The sequence below is a fragment of the Felis catus genome, chromosome C2 (genome assembly GCF_018350175.1).
Source record: "Felis catus isolate Fca126 chromosome C2, F.catus_Fca126_mat1.0, whole genome shotgun sequence".
Classification (NCBI taxonomy): Eukaryota; Metazoa; Chordata; class Mammalia; order Carnivora; family Felidae; genus Felis; species Felis catus.
Genome location: NC_058376.1, coordinates 47,489,735 through 47,506,747, shown reverse-complemented (window position 1 = coordinate 47,506,747; position 17,013 = coordinate 47,489,735). Strand labels below are relative to the sequence as shown.

The following is a 17,013-nucleotide window of genomic DNA, read 5'->3' as shown; positions in this document are numbered from 1 at the left end:
AGACACACTAAAAGTAGAGAACCATGTCCTAATGGATAGAGTGTGACCAACTTGTGGTTCTCTTTAATATAGCACATGTTATAGCATCAAGGATAAGCAATTGCTCCACTGCAGAATACTTCTTAATACTCAGTAGCTTTGCCCAGTTTATGGAGCCATAAATATCAAGGAATTATGTTTCACAATTAACATTCTGTAATGGTTAGGCCTAACTTTTTTTGTTGATCTTGAGCTGGCTGGGGATGCTGTGTGTTTTGGATAAACTTGCATTTTGGCTACGGTTTGGAAGGTTTGCCTGACACTCTTAAGTGTCACTTAAAACCTGCCAAAAAAAATGGCTTTTACCTTTTAGGAAGAATGTGCCAACCAATGTTTGCCAAAGGCTCTTGTATTCTGGAAGAAATTCTACTTGTAAGTAAATTTGCCTTACTGAAATTCCTCCCTTGGGCTCCGCCATGTACCTATTTTTAAAGTGTAATGTCATCAAAAAGGGAGATGGGAAAGACTTATTTTATTATCTGTCATTGGATTTCTACTAGAGTGTATCCTGTTCATTTTCTCACTTTAGAATGACTTATATACACTTCTAAAAAAGCTTAGGTTCAAGGATCTCGAAGAACATTTGATACAAGGACAGGTTCATGCTCATTTACTCAAGGCGGAGTGCCAACAGCCTCTAACACCCAGACTGGATCCTAGGCCAGTCTATGCTGTAGATGAGATTTCCAATACTCTCCTATAGAGGGTTTGGTCTGGGAATGGATGAATCCCATTTAATTCCTTTTTAAGTTCTTATTTTTCTCCCTTTACTCATTTCCATCCATAGCTACTCAACAGCTATGCCCAGATAGAATGATGACAATGGAAAAAAGGCTGCCCTTGAGCAAGAGGTCAGAAGTGGTAAGGGTGATTAAACTGATGTAAGCTTAAGGCAAACTTGAGTCTTGGACATGGAGCTAAGAATCTTAGAATTGAGAGGGTGGTCAAAACAAAAATCAAGTTCTGGAGCTGCAGCCTGTCAATTATTCAACCTTTTGTTTAACTCTTCAGGCTGGTAATCCCCTCACCAAAGAGTACAGAGAATAGGTGGGAAATGTAGACCACATAAAAACCATTGAAAGATAGAGATAAAGATCTGTTAATATTCAGTCAATGTCAGTGAATGATATAACTATGTAGGCAGTGAGAACTGAATTGCTACATCAGAGGAAAAGAGTGTGTTAGACAAGAATGGTTCCCTCTTGGGGTGCCTGGGTGGCTCAGTCAGTTAAGCGTCTGACTTCGGCTCAGGTCATGATCTCACTGTCCATGAGTTCGAGCCCCGTGTTGGGCTCTGTGCTGACAGCTCAGAGCCTGGAGCCTGCTTCAGATTCTGTGTCTCCCTCTCTCTCTGACCCTCCCTCGTTCATGCTCTGTCTCTCTCTGTCTCAAAAATAAATAAACATTAAAAAAAAATTAAAAAAAAAAAGAATGGTTCCCTCTTGTCATTTGGTTACGTTTCACCTGATAACATGGTTATATATATATATATATATATATATATATATATATGTATATAAATAAATATATATACATACATATATACAAATACATATACATATGTATACATATATGTATATATGTATGTATATATATAAATATATATATATATACACAAATATATACATATATATATACAAATAGAAAGAAGAGATTCCTTTGCTTCCTTAGCTTTAATCATTTATTCAGGCTTTTGTGTATTCATTCATTCATTCAGCGAGGACTCGTTCAGTGCTAAGTATGTGCCAAGTACAGTGGCAATTGCTGGGGACACACAATGATGAAGACAGGCCCCTGTCTTTATATAGTTTATACACTATTAAATTTCGTTGCTTCTTCTACACAAATGATCAGAGCTCATTAGTATCCATCAGACAAGCCAAAATGTTGAAAAGGAGCTGTTCTCTCTGTATAAGTGGGGCCTGATAAAGGAACTACATTTCCTTGGACTTTGGTGTCCCTTTTGTTTTTTCTGCATATGAATCAAAAAATTTCTGTGTCCATTTAAAAACTACTGTTTACTCAGTTTTGGCTCCATCTCAGATTTACTGGTGACTTTGGCTAAGTCTTTGTACTCCAAAAGTGTTTTCTTGCTCTTATCAATCATGCATGGGTGATGTGATGACACTGTCCCCAAACTTTTGAGGCCGGGCTCGGTACAACACAGCTGCCTGCGTGTTCAAGACTGTGGTTCCCACAAAAGAGCCACTGGCTCAAACCCAGCACATTTCTTCCCTGATTCCACTGTAACATTTCTTTCTCAAGGGTATAAATCTCAGGCCGATATTTAACATTCCTTTGAAATGAACCGTGGACTTGTACCTTGTACTTCTTGAGAGCGGGGAGAGCTATGCTTCCATTACTCATATTTATAAAACATGTCCTAAACAGAAGGCATGATTTCATAATTCTCTAGTCATGGGTCTTTGAAACTCTTTTACAAAAGAACGTTTAGAAACATCACACCAGCTTAGGCTGCTTGTCTAGTTTAGAATTCTATCTCAGAGTGGGACTCCATGTGATAGCAGAGTATCATTGTTGCTATACATGGCTCATTCTTTCAGAATTTAAAATTCTGAAATCAGATTAACTAGTGTAATTAGAAGGTTACAAGGTTTAGGGAACTAATTCTACCTCAGCCTCCCCTATTTTGGAAAATGATATTACTACTTATCTAGTTGCTCAGGCTCAAAGCTTAGGAGATATTCTTTTTTTTTTCCCCATCAAAAATTCTGAGAGTTTATGTAGCCCTTTTTTAAATTAAAAAAATTGTTTTTGGTAAATGCATAACATTTTAAATTTAAGTTTTGACGTAATCTATGATTAAATGACATGGCATGATTCACAAGATAATGTTGAAAACTAATTTTATTTCCCTAGAAAATAGTTTCTCAGAGTTACTGCAGTTTTTGAGTACAATGTGATACAGTAGATCTCTAGAATTTATTCATCTTGCATAACTGACACTTTATATGCATTTGACAGCAACTTTCCATTTCCTTCTCCCCCCAATACCTGGCAATCACCATTCTGTTTCTGCTTCTATGAACTGGACTATTTAAGATGCCTAGGAGATGTTCTTGATTTATCCTTTTCTCACTTAGCCAATATATCAACAAGTTTTAGGACCTCTCCATAAAGATACATCCTGAGCCACTATTATTAAGGCACCATCATATTTTGCCTGGACTGTTGTTACAGTAGCTTAACTAGAGTCCCTGCCTCCACTCTTGGCCTGAGTCTAATCTGCCCAGAGAAACCAGAATGATGATTTAAAGATGTAGACCAGTAAAGACATCCTGTCAATACCCTCCTGTGCCTCCCTACTGAAGTTCCTATGAACTCTGAGTTGCCTCCACAGCCTGCAAGGCATGCATACTATGGCCTTGCCCTCTTCCCAGACACCATCTTGTTAGTCAATGTGCTCAGGCCAGTGGTCCCCTTGCTATTCTGGAACAAGCCCAACTGGCTCCCAGCCCTGGGACTTTCCACTCATTTCTCTTTGCTTGAACTCCCTTTCAGATCTCTACATGAATTGGCCTCCTTCAGACGTGTGAACAAATGTCACCTCTTCAGAGAGGTCTGCCCTGATCATCTGATTTAAAGCAATGCTCTCAACTCTCTTGGTCGTGGTTTTTCTTTATTACTAGACACAGTATTACATATTTATTTGTTTTCTAGTTTATTGTCTTCTCTTCAACAAGATAGAATGTAAGCTCTGAAGGTGGAATGTCATTTCTGACCTCCTTCACCCTTAAATCCCCTACACTTAAAACAGTGCCAGGCACACAGTAGATTCTCAACACATGTTTGTTGAGTGAATTAATGTAGACTTTCTACTATGCTTAGGATCTAATTAATCTTTTTAATTCAAAGTATCACAAGGTAGTCATTTTGTGTCAAGGTTTTATTGTTAAAAGAAACTATAATTATGGGGCAAGCATAGACTAAAAATTGGGATATATGGACCCTGAATTATTTACTTATTTTTTGAAGCTTTTTAAAATTTGTTTCAATTTCCTTCATTGCTCAAATAAAGTTGATAATAACACTTATCTAGCCTAATTCTGAGTTTGCTATGATCATTAAATATATGCAAATATATTTGCAAACCTTGGTTTGCAAGCATAATTCGTTCTGGAAATATGCTAGTAATGCAAAGCACTTGTGTATCAAGGCGAATTTCCCCGTAAAAAATAATGAAAACTCAGATGATTTGTTCCACAGCTCAAAAATATTCATATAAAAATGATTACAATACTATAATATAATAGAAATAATGAAGAAAATACAAAATATAAGCAAAAATAAATTAACCTGCACTTACTTTTGAAAACCTTCATGGCTGGTGTGAGGGAGACGAGAGAAGAGGATTTATTGTGTTGGATGACTTTCACTATCACTAACAGAATCACTGTTATTTATTGGCTCAAAGGAGTCTTTTTCTGCATGGGGGCCATTGTATATGCTCACACGGATGTTGACTACAGTATTAACAACTGTTATCATATACTGTATTTAATGTAACTGACAATAAGGCAGCAGAGGAAAGGGTCTCTATCTGCAGGCAGCCTGACCTACAATGAAGCAAGCATTCCTAAGCTTACCCTTGAATGGAAAAGCAAAGGACTGTCCACAGGTGCTTTGAAGCAATGAAAAATACACTAGTGCTAGTTGTGGGTATCTTCTAACTTCCTGAAAAATCACTGATTTCTGCCAAATACCATGGCCTGAGACCAAGCATCGGAACATAGGAGACAATCACCCACAATCCCGCAGTGAGAGAGAGAGAGAGAGAGAGAGACAGAACCACTGGCTCAGTTGTGATCATGTGGTGTTAAGCGTCACATACTACTTGTATTGCAAGACATTGCTCATTTATCAAGTTAAAATTTATTCGAAATGTTTGCTTGTCTTGCAGAACACTCACTCGCAGAACAAGTTACCGCAATCCAAGTTTTACTGTACTTGGAATGAGATAAAAATCTATTATAGTGAGATAGTGATATTTTACTTTACTATATTTAAAAAAATTTTTTTTTCAACGTTTATTTATTTTTGGGACAGAGAGAGACAGAGCATGAACGGGGGAGGGGCAGAGAGAGAGGGAGACACAGAATCGGAAACAGGCTCCAGGCTCCGAGCCATCAGCCCAGAGCCTGACGCGGGGCTCGAACTCCCGGACCGCGAGATCGTGACCTGGCTGAAGTCGGACGCTTAACCGACTGCGCCACCCAGGCGCCCCTACTTTACTATATTTTAATTATAACCCTTTATTCCTCGAGCTCTGTCTACATGTTTATTTTCCTTCATGATCAAGAATCTTTATATCAGCATATCTTAGCATATTATATACATACATGATACAAAGAAACCGTTAGTACTTTGTTTTGGTAACCATTCTGTACTGTTTGGCCTATTGAGGTAAGAAGTGGTTTAGTAATGGAAGTGTTAGATAAGAAGCTAAAAGGATTAGCAGGGACCAGGTTTTTAAATCCAAGCAAATCTCTGATCACAGAATTTGAAATGAAGGGGGTTGAACTTCAATCCACCAGCAAAGATGTGAGTTTCCTGCCCTTTGGTGAGGACTCTTGGGAGGCTGGAACAGGCAGGGATGCAGAGTTCAGGCACACAGGCAAGTGCATCCGGGAAGAGAAGTGAAGCATTGATCTACTTCACTGCAAATGCCATGAGTGTTATTATTTACTGCTAGCACTGCTGGACAGTAGATCAGAAGATCAAATCTTCTGTCTTGGCTCCTTTCCCACATGTAGGACCATTTAAGAAAAACCAAACTGGTCACTGCCCATTGCTTCCACATTTCCTCTTGTGATCACACACACTGGATAACTCTTAACTCTAAAATCCAATCTGATTTTAAAGAACCCCCAAAGTTGGGGCGCCTGGGTGGCGCAGTCAGTTAAGCGTCCGACTTCAGCCAGGTCACGATCTCACGGTCCGTGAGTTCGAGCCCTGCGTCAGGCTCTGGGCTGATGGCTCAGAGCCTGGAGCCTGTTTCTGATTCTGTGTCTCCCTCTCTCTCTGCCCCTCCCCCGTTCATGCTCTGTCTCTCTCTGTCCCAAAAAAATAAATAAACGTTGAAAAAAAAAAAAGAACCCCCAAAGAATGTAAACTACATTTTTTTTGTACTTTGTAGATGAAGAAAGTGGAGCCCAGAGAGGTTGAGCAAGTTGTACAAGGTTGCATAACAAGTTGGAAGTTGATTCTAAATTGTTGCTCTTTTTGTTGCGTGACAATGTCTTTGGGTGGGTAGAAGCATTTCTTTATTTACATCAGTTGATTTCATTTGGAAGAATCAGAAAAAACTCATTGCTTCAGTATGTATTTTATGAGTTTTTTCCCCAGATAATTGACTTGGGCCTGATAACTATTTACAGGTAACAATTGTTTTGTTAACTATTTTAAATTGCCAACATAAGAGAGGCTGGCTAGAGTAATCTCTTTCCAGGAGCTGTCTAGGTTCAATTCCAGCTGTACACGTTACTGGTTGGGCAGCTTCAGGCAAGTTTCTTAATTTTTTTGTACATTGTAGTTATATTTCCTTTCTGGAAAAATGGGGATAATAATTGTATCTGTCTCATTGGGTTGCTGTGTGTAACAACATATATAAAGTATTAGAGCAGTGCCTAGTACACAGTAAGTGCTATATACATGTTTATTCGCATAGTATCTAGATGTAAATGTAAATGATGCCAGAGTACATTAGAGCTTATTCTTAGGGGTTCTCATCTTGAATATAGTTTCATAACAAAAAAGCAGTGTCCAAATGAAAGCAGCATTTCATTGTTGTTTCTAGATGCAGTAATTCAAAACCATCACTAGATGGCGATTGTAATCCATTGTGACTTGAGCAGCAGCAGGTTTCAGTGGATGGGTCAAAACCCACAATCTATTTTCTGTGCCTGGCATGCAGCACTGTGAACTCAGGCTGCCTCTTCCCCACAAGATGGGCCTTAAACAAAACTGTTACGGTCATCAACGTTTGCCTTCTGAGTCCTCTCCCGGGACTCACCCACAGGCTCTCAGTCCTCCTGATGGTAGCCTCACAGAAGCCTGGGTTCACTTGCCTCCATCCTACTGTGAATTTGCATTATCAGGAGTGCTCTCACCAAGGTGACTATGGGACAGTGTCACAAGATTAGAAGCTTAATTAGTGGTTCTCAAAATGTGGTCCTTCCACCTGCAGCGTCAGCATCAACTGGGAACTTGTTAAAATGCAAATAACTAGTACCCCATCTCAGACCTACTGACCAGGAATCAGTGTTTTAACAAGCCCCTCCTGATGATTCTGATATCTGCTAAAGCCTGAGAACCACTGAGATGAACCAATGTTTAGCATCATATAAATGTTGGCATTGGCGGATCCTCAGAGAATATTTTGCACAGCTCGTTCATTTTGCTGAGAAGGTAACTGAGTCCAGAGAAGTTACATGAGCTGAAGACCACAGGGTTAGGTTTGTGGCAGAACCAGGTCCCAGGGTTTCCAAGGTGCATCTCTCAGCTATTCCCACCCTTACCCAATTTCCCCCTCAAAACTAAGGTCACTAGGTACACATTCTAGACCAATCCCTACTCATGAAGGAAAAATAACTTATCTTTTTATACAGGAGTGGGTTCATTCAATTGACATGTCTACAGGGATAAAAAAAAATGGAGTGTGATGCATTTTCAGTTCTATGTGTCAGTGTGTGCATATGTGTGCGTGCGTGTGTGTGTGTGCGTGCGTGCATGTGTGTGCGCGTGTGTGTTGGAAGTGAGGGAGGATCAAGTAAAAAAAAGTCACATTCTCAATGGCCAGGAGAGGCATATGTGCAGGGTACCCTGGGTAACAGAAGAGTGCAACTAACACAGGTGAAGCGATTAGGGAAGATGCCTAAGAGGAGGAGCCTCCAGAGCTAAACTTTGGATGATGGGTTGGAGTTCAGCAGGAGAAGCAAGGAAAGGATATTCAAAAAGAGAGATCAGCATAAGCAAGGGCATGGGGCCATGAAACTGTGGGGAATCACAAGAGATTGGTCTGATTGAGGTATGTATGTATGTGGAGGAATTGTCATGTCAGAAATAATAATAATATTACTACTATTAGCAATAGCTGACATTTACTGAATATTAACTGTGTACCAAGTACTGCACTAAACATTTTACATATACTATTAATTTATACTATTAATTTATACTATTAATTTAATCATCAAACAATTTTATGAGAATCTACTCCTATTCCTATTTTATAGATGACAATAGAAACACATGTACTGTTCTATTTTCCTTAAAATCAAGGGTTACTATTTCTATTTCTTGGCCAGATATTGAACTTGGAAAAAGAGCCTTGATATTTACTTGTTCCAGAATGTATATAACGTATAGTAAGTATATAATTTGAAGATGAGAGGAATATGTTTTTAATAATAAAATTTTATTATAAGCATATTTTTCATAAATGCATAAAATCAGGAGGCTTTTGACAGCCTGTCTTTTTTAACTCAAGGATTGAATGTCGCATTACTTTCTGGTCTATCAGAAACTGTGGAAGTAGCCAGTTTCTCATGATAATAGATTATTTGTATCAGAAAAGTGGCAAAGAAAAGCTCATTTCAATTATTTGACTCACTGAAGAAAGGAAGCTAAGTAAGGAGTGAATGATCTGGTCTGCTATCATTGGCTTTGTTATATTTTTTATTTTTGCTGTATAAGCATTCACTATGAATGTGCTTTTCACATATGATATGGATATTAGTCGATACTAGTATCTCTCCTTCCTTGTATACGAGTACCCACCACCAAACCAAAAACTCAGGTTTTAAAGTTCTCGTAGGATTTGGAATACCTAGCTGTTCCTAGGTAAGCTTCCAGAAATTCTTGGATTCTTTGTGATATTTTTCAGTGATTTCATCTTTTTTTCCTGAGAAATTAATTTTTCTGCTCCTTAGTTTTCTCATCTACAAAATACTGGTATTGGATGAGATAATCTAGAAGTCTCCTTTCAGCTCTAATGGTCTGTGGATTTATGATTTAATGATTAAATGGCACACAAAGCACATTTCTGAGTTTTCTTTGTAGTAAAATTTTCGTGTTGTTTCCATGAAAGAAGTTATCAAACCAAATATTTCTCCCTGAATTTTTAATTGGGATGCTTAGAATAGCTCTACATTTCCCTTTTTAGGATCACTAAGACCTTATCCAGCTCAAAGAGGTGATTATACGATATATTCCCATATGGCATTTTATACATCTCCAGGCTAAGAACTAAAGGCCAGTTTGAAGCAGATGCCACTGAAAATGATGGATGGCCAATTTGTTTCAAGGTGGAAGAGGTGCATCTTACGTGATGCTCTGCTTTTCTGATTGCTGCAATAACAACTTAGAGTTCATTTTATAACCTTGATCTTTACAGTTGCGTTCACAGTGGAGGCTAAACCACTGTCTCAAGAAAATCGAGAAAACCTAACTCAGTTTTCACCTTTCTTGTCTAGAGAACTTGAATAGTCCACAGTTTGCTTTACCTTGAATCAAAGAAAGTGCAGTAACCCCTGAAAGGAGAACCTATGAAATGTGTTATTATTTTGAAATTTTGTGATTGAGAAGAAAATTTGCATTTCACTCCTCTGATACGATTTTTGCCTGTCTTGATTGCAGTCAATTTTGGAGTGGATTACAAAAGTTTTTCTTTTTACTTATTATAAAAGCAATGCGTGTTTATTCTGGAATTATTACAGAAAAGTGTAAATAAAGACATAGAGACACCTAAAATTCTGCCACACACAGTTGGCTATTTCTTTTTTCTTTTTCTTTTCTTCTAGATAAGCAAGAACATTAAGAAATTGGCAACAAGTTCTACATTATATTTTGAAACCTTCTTTTAAAAATTAATATGTAATTAGCTAAGTTACACAATTTTTAATCTCTACCTTCAAAGGTAACATATTACTATCATTGTATTAAAAGTAAAATTAAAACTAATTTTAAAACTAAAATTCTTTAGTTTTCAGTTTTGTCATTTTCAGTGCCATTTTGATTTCAATCCCTTTCTGTGTGTTTTCATCCTCCTTTTTCTAGAATGTATTTAAGATAGTTTCAACCCACTTTCCTCCAAATGGGTATAATATATAGAAGAAAGCATACCTCTGAAATTCATATCACATTGTTTTGGAGGCTTTGTTATTTTTTGTTTTGTTTTTAAAGTTTATGTATGTATGTATGTTTGTATGTATGCATGTATGTATTTTGAGAGAGAGAGAGCACAAGAGAGTGAGCGCAGGTGGGGGAGGGGCAGAGAGAGAGAGGGAGAGAAAGAGAATCCCAAGCAGACTCCTCATTGCCATCGTGGAGCCTGACTCTGCATGAACTCATGAACTCATGAACTCGTTAACTGACTGAGCCACTCAGGCGCCCCTGTTTTTTGTTTCTAACATGAAACCTTTGCATTATAAACAATAGACAAGCTTCAATACCTGCCAGCAGAGCCATAAACATTTCTGTTACAATATATAGGAACATATCGTAACATAAGTTAGGTAACAATTTTATTGCTGCCTTTAGAAAGTGACAGTAACTCCTCCTTCATATCATCTTATTTATAAGTATGTATTTTTCTTTTTTTATTTTTTTTAATTTTTTTTTCAACGTTTATTTATTTTTGGGACAGAGAGAGACAGAGCATGAACGGGGGAGGGGCAGAGAGAGAGGGAGACACAGAATCGGAAACAGGCTCCAGGCTCTGAGCCATCAGCCCAGAGCCTGACGCGGGGCTCAAACTCACGGACCGCGAGATCGTGACCTGGCTGAAGTCGGACGCTCAACCGACTGCGCCACCCAGGCTCCCCGGTATGTATTCTTCAAAAACATGTTCACAAGCCTACCAACTTGTGTACTCTTTGAGGGCAGAGCTCTGGTCTTATTATCCGATACTCCTTCAATGTCTAAAACTGTTCCTGATCCATTGTGTTTGCTGGATAAACATTTGTGGGGTTGAAATGAATTAAATGGAATCAATTCCAAATATTTTAATACTTTTGTGATAGGTTGCATTGTGATTTCAAATAGCATTGCAGTAAAAGGCAGCAATGGTTAAGAGTTTAGCTTCTGCTCCCTTTTGCTAATTTTCAAATCCCCAAATGAGATAATCTTGGTTTAACTCTCAGCATTGTGCTGAGTGCACATAATCAATGCCAAGTAGATGTTAACTTTCAGTTATTTGGGCTATTTTTTTACTGTAATATATACTTTTCTCCCTAATAAGAACCCGTTTTTTCCTGAGGACTTTCTGTTGGATTTTTCAAAATGGGAATAAGCTACTTCTTTAGGGATTATATATAAAATGTCTTAAAGAGTTGGTAGGGGGAATAAAATATACTATATTTTATACTAAATTTATATATAATTACTATTTTACATTGCCTATATCACCTAATACTCCAATGTCTCATTCACTCATAATGTTTAATGGGAACATATTTTAAAATAAAGTGTGTTACAGAGTCATAAATATAATTTATAGTTCTTTCCACGGTACTTTTACTCCAAGCCTTTCAAGCATCCAGCAAGTCTAACATGACCCTTTTCAATGAATGAGCAATTTGAGGCATCAACTAATGAAGTCTGGTTTTTCCCCTGTATGTGGAAGATATATGAAAATGACCAAATTATTGATGTGAATCTGCATTGCTCTAAATCTGACAGAATATTTGGAAATTTGTCTCAACCACAACAAGACAGGTGCAAAAACAAGCCTAGTACTGTGAAAACTCTGAACAATGGAATTCTCTAGTCCAGCTCTGTCCAACAGAAACAATGCGAGCCATTCAAACATCAGAAACAATGAGAAACATGTATTACTTCACATTTTCTAGTAGCCACATTAAAAAATTTTAAAAGAAACAGGTGAGATTAATTTAATGTTTTATTTAACTCAAGATATCCCAAATATTACCATTTTAATGTGCACTCAATATAAAGAGTATTGAGATTTTCCATTCTTTTTTTCTTTTTTCATTCAAAGTCTTAGAAATTCCACATGTATCTTACACTCATAATACATCCCAACTGGGATTAGCCACATTTCAAGCACTCAATCACCACCTGTGGCTCATGGCTACCATAGTGGGCAGTGCTACTCTTGTAATTTCAGCTTTGGAGGCACCAGAGGGCGGCAGTGTGGTGCAGAGGTAAAAAGACAAAGACCAGCTTGGAATCATGTGTGCCTGTTCCTGGCTGTGACATTGGATATTGAAGTGACTGTGAACAAGTGATTTAGTGTCTCTGGGTCTCAAATTTCTACTTTCTGTAATGGAGGTTGTTAATAATTGCCATACTCCTCATAGGAGGCTGGGTGGAGATTAAATAAGATATTGTATGTGAAAGTGCTCTGTTAGATCATAAAGCACCATACATATGTAAGGCATTATTACTCCTGTTATTGTAGATTTACTCTCATGACTTGCCCAAGGCCACATTCCCAGTTGGTAGGAGAATCAAGGATAGAATCTGGGGCTTCTGATTTCCAGCCATCTGCTTCAACTAAAGGCTGTTTGTACCAAGCTAACTTTAAGAAACAAAACAAAACAAACCCCAAACCTTTTTATTAAAAAAAAAAAAAAAAAGGAAGAGGGTGTCAGTAAGAAGTAAATCCATATTAAATAGGGTCTTATTGACCACTGTTATAATGCTCTGAAGTTAAAATTAAACATACAGGATATTTATATACTTATAAATCAGAATTACGACCGTTAAGGATTGGACTTTATTGCTGTCATATAACATAAACCCCCACATTCTTCAATGTTTCAAACAACTTCTAAATTGAACTGTGGTTTCCCCACTCGATTTATCTCCCAAATATAGTACAACCACAAGAAAGCCCTTCTGTAGTGGGCCTGATTAATAAAACAGATATGGATCAATTCAGCATGTTTTCCATGGATATTTTTGGTTACAGATGTAGCTCATTAATTCTCATGTGTGAGACACCTTGCTAGTGTGAATCCAAGAGACACATTAATCTCTAAACAAAAGTGTGAATAATTCAGTTCACTTCATACTATTAAAGTGCTTACTGTGTGTAAGGCACATCAGGTATTTCAATGAGTGAAAGGAGTTTATTTCTATGATAATTGTCACTTAGAGATATTTATTATTTAACTTGAAGAAAATATGGAAATTACCTACCAAAATGTTTATGACATATGATTCAGTAATCTATATTTTCAGAAAGTAAAAAGATGATCTGAAGGATAAATCCTGATTACTTAAAAATAATTTTAAGGGGCACCTGGATGGCTTAGCCGGTTAGGCGTCCAACGTGATTTTGGCTCAGGTCATAATCTCACAGTTTCTACTGGGCTCTGAGCTGACCCTGCAGAGCCTGCTTGGGACTCTCTCTCTTTCTCTCTCTGCCCCTCCCCTGCTCGTGCTCTCTCTGTCTCTCTCAAAATAAGCAAACTTAAACAAATTAAAAAAAACAGACACAAAAATATTTTTAAAAGTGACATTCTTTACCTTTGAAGGGCACACAGCAGATTAGCTCTCACTATTTCCATTTTTCTAACTGTAAGTCAATCGTGGTTTTCATATTTACACTTTTTTGGTTATTTCCTATATTCCTTTCATATGAATTTCTTCATAGAACGTTAAAACCACACAAAATATTTAGAGCTTTACACTATGTGAAATTAGGCACAAACCAAGTTCATTTTCACTAAGAAGAGACACATTCAGAAAGTTCTTTATTCTTTTTTCTGTCAAAATTCCTTCTTAAAAATGAGTTTCAACTGGTTATTTTTATTAGAAAACTATCATATATAAGCTTCAAGTCTGCTGACTTGATGACTGTGCCGAATAAATGTAATTTCTATTTTCATTTGCTGAATCATTGCTGTTGACGATTGAATGAAATCATTTTTTGCATAACCTTTACATTTTATTGCTTTTGCACCCTAGTTTAAAAACAAGCTTAATTTTTAAAAAGTTCAATAAAGTGTATTTTTGATATTTCCACTATAACTTTACAAGCAGTTCCTCTCCTCTGCCCTATAATAACCACCTCCTGCATTTTTATGATTTAGTTTAACATTATTATTGTAATTTTTTACTGGGTGAGCCCATCAATGTCCTTGGCAGCAAGATTTTGTTACAAGAAATCCAGAAGCTGAGCCTGTAGTTGATTGCAACAATTATAAAATTTCTCTGGATTGAGTTCAGAGCCTTACCCTGACATTATGAATGTAACAGAGTCGTACCTCCTTCATCAGCTTTTCCAAAATACACGATTGGTCTCAGTCCTATAAGCTGTTGCTTAAACGAACATATATTTTTTATTCAATGGTTTTGCATTATAAATATTTCATTTGCTTAACATCTGGCTTTGATGGAATCCAGCCAAAATAATTAGAGGTACCTGTAGTAAAAATATGATTCCTAAGGAAAATCATTAATGTACTTGCATTTCTTCAAAAATTCTGAATGAATTCATTCTAGACAGGATGTGGTCATGTGGCATTAAGGCCAGATGCTGTGCTTTTTCTTTTTGTTCAAGCACACCTTGAGCACAATGTAAGAATCTGAGGAATCTCAACTATTTACTCTTTAAATGACTAAATAAAATTAAATAGACTATGAAAAGTCATTGTACTATTGAATATTAGGAAATAATGAGTTGGGTGTCCAAAAGCCACACTTAAGACCAGGCAATGGTAATAAGCATAGGATGGCTGGGGAATACTATGAGATAATGTCTACTCTTCAGAAATGAAGGGTATTTTTCTTTCCGACTGAAGTTCAAAAGCTAATGATGTGCTTTCTATTTTAATTGCTTCTACTAAGAGATGAATTAAGGAATAAGAAGTACTGGCATGCTGTTGCTTTTAAATTGTGGATATATCAATACTGAATATGAATAAAACTGTACTTGATATATCACGCTCTGTTTCATAGATCCTAGATTGTTGTTAGGAAAATTTAGTATATGTCACTTCAGTCATCTGAAAGGAATCGTTTCTTCATTACAGCTCATAACTTAAAACTATAAAGTATCAGCCAGAAAAAAAAACCCACAAAAACAAACTTGGCCCAATTAAGAGTAATTCGATAATGGTAGGAAAGCACATACAGACATGATGGGAGATGATAAGATTATTTTAATTTTCCCATTTGCACTGGAATTATTTATTTTACAAATCTCCAGATCTTTTATTACTTAAAACCCTCTGCTGAATCATGAAAAGAAGCTTAAGTTAGCAATTTTCCTCTGCAAAATCTAGCTGCTAGCATCTGGTGAACACTTGGATACCCAGTCAGGTCCTATGGAAATAATTATTTTAAGACTGTATTCAACATGCCTGGCCTTAAAAATCAGCTAGAATCAGACTCTGCACATGTATTTTACCCTGCAGGATTTTAAAGGCTGGCATTAGTAGCCGTGGTCTCAAGGCTCTTGCAGCAGTGAAGACGGGGATGGGACACAGGACCTTCAGGCAGGCCGGATACACTCCAGTTCTGCCAACCGCCCCTGTGTTCCAAGACAGCAACATCCTTCCATCTGCACTTGGCCCATGGACCACCCAGGGACGGGCCACTGCACTGCCCTCCATTGCTTCTCACACTTACATTGAGACTTGGCCGGCCTGAGGAACCGAGAACCAGTGTCCTTGCTTGTGCCTTCCTGTGGCACTCCTGGGGCTGATTTCTGTCTCTTTACTAGAGGCTGCTTCACTTCCTGAACAGCTTCTGAGGTAGAGAAAAGAGGATGCTTTTACTCAAATGGGAGACAACAAGAAGCTGAATCATTATCAAAGTATATTGTTTGGGGCTCAAAGGTGAAATTATATAATAGGGATGTATAAATACACACTTCAATAAAAAATTGCTATTATTTACCAGAATGTAAGTGAACTGTTAGGAGATATTAGGGATCCTTGTATACAGACTAGAAGAGAATAATTTTCTGTGTTTCTATGTATGCAAATATGCACTTAGTTATTTTAACACATACAGTGTATAGAATTTTTGTCCAGATAAGCAATCTATTGTATATTTTTATTGCTTTTCATGGTTATATTATGTGTTAAGTTCTCATTAATTTAATTCCCACTGATACACATTTGAGATAATTTAGAAAGGATTTGGCATTTGCTATAGAGGAAGAAAGTTTATGAGGAAGTAATGCCTGAGGGAGAAAAGTTAGATTTACTTAAGAAAATTAAACTTTTCCAGCAACACATTTCCATCTAATTTGCATAGAACAGTATTTGAGTTAGAAATTATTCTTTGTTATTTATCAAGTCAGATCTGATAGAGCTTTAATTTGGCAACACTTTTGGGTTTCCATCTGACCTTTTGCTGTAATTTAATTAGCTGAATATACTTTAGAAATCATCTGTAATTTCAACTTTTCAAATCATGTGGGACTTCTCTCCACTTAAAATCAATTTTCAGATATTTAACTCTGTGTTTTGGATAATAGGTACTCTTTATTTTATTTTGGTATATTTCATAAGGACTTGGTTAGGAAATATTCTCTACACTTGTTGCTCAAATAAGATTTAAACAGGAGCAACTTCAGACATTTAGATCAGTAATAAGATTGGTTCGTCAAGAAATAAGTGCAGAACTGGGTATCCAATTCAAAATTTCTGCAATGTGATATAAATGATATATTCTGGAGTAGTAATATTCAGTTAAACTTTCTGTGATAATGGAAATGTTACATATTTCACTACTCAAGATGGTAGCCACTAGGCACATATGGCTGTTGAGTTCTTGAAAGGTGGCTAGTATGATTGAGAAACTGAATGTTTAGTTTTATTTCACTTTAATATTATTTAAATGTGTACTTGTGGCTAGTGAAGAATATAGATCTAGAGTTTTTCTGTATTCTCTATTTAACATGAAATGAAGAAGTACCTGAATGTCTTCTAGCTGTTGAAAGTCTATAAAACATGTGTCCCCAAAACACAAGTC

The 17,013-nt window shown here is 36.9% G+C and overlaps 1 protein-coding gene across 3 annotated transcripts in view; it reads right to left on the bottom strand.

Annotated features, from left to right (window-relative positions):
- The window catches only part of COL8A1 (collagen type VIII alpha 1 chain), a 152,932-nt gene that overhangs the window by 40,228 nt on the left and 95,691 nt on the right, over positions 1–17,013 (bottom strand). For 2 of the 3 annotated variants that reach the window (XM_011285982.4, XM_045036806.1), the window contains exon 2: positions 15,661–15,780. The exons of the other annotated variant lie outside the window; for it this stretch is intronic. The gene's annotated coding sequence lies outside the window, so the exon portion shown is untranslated. The remainder of the gene's footprint in view (positions 1–15,660; positions 15,781–17,013) is intronic. 3 annotated transcript variants of the gene reach the window in all.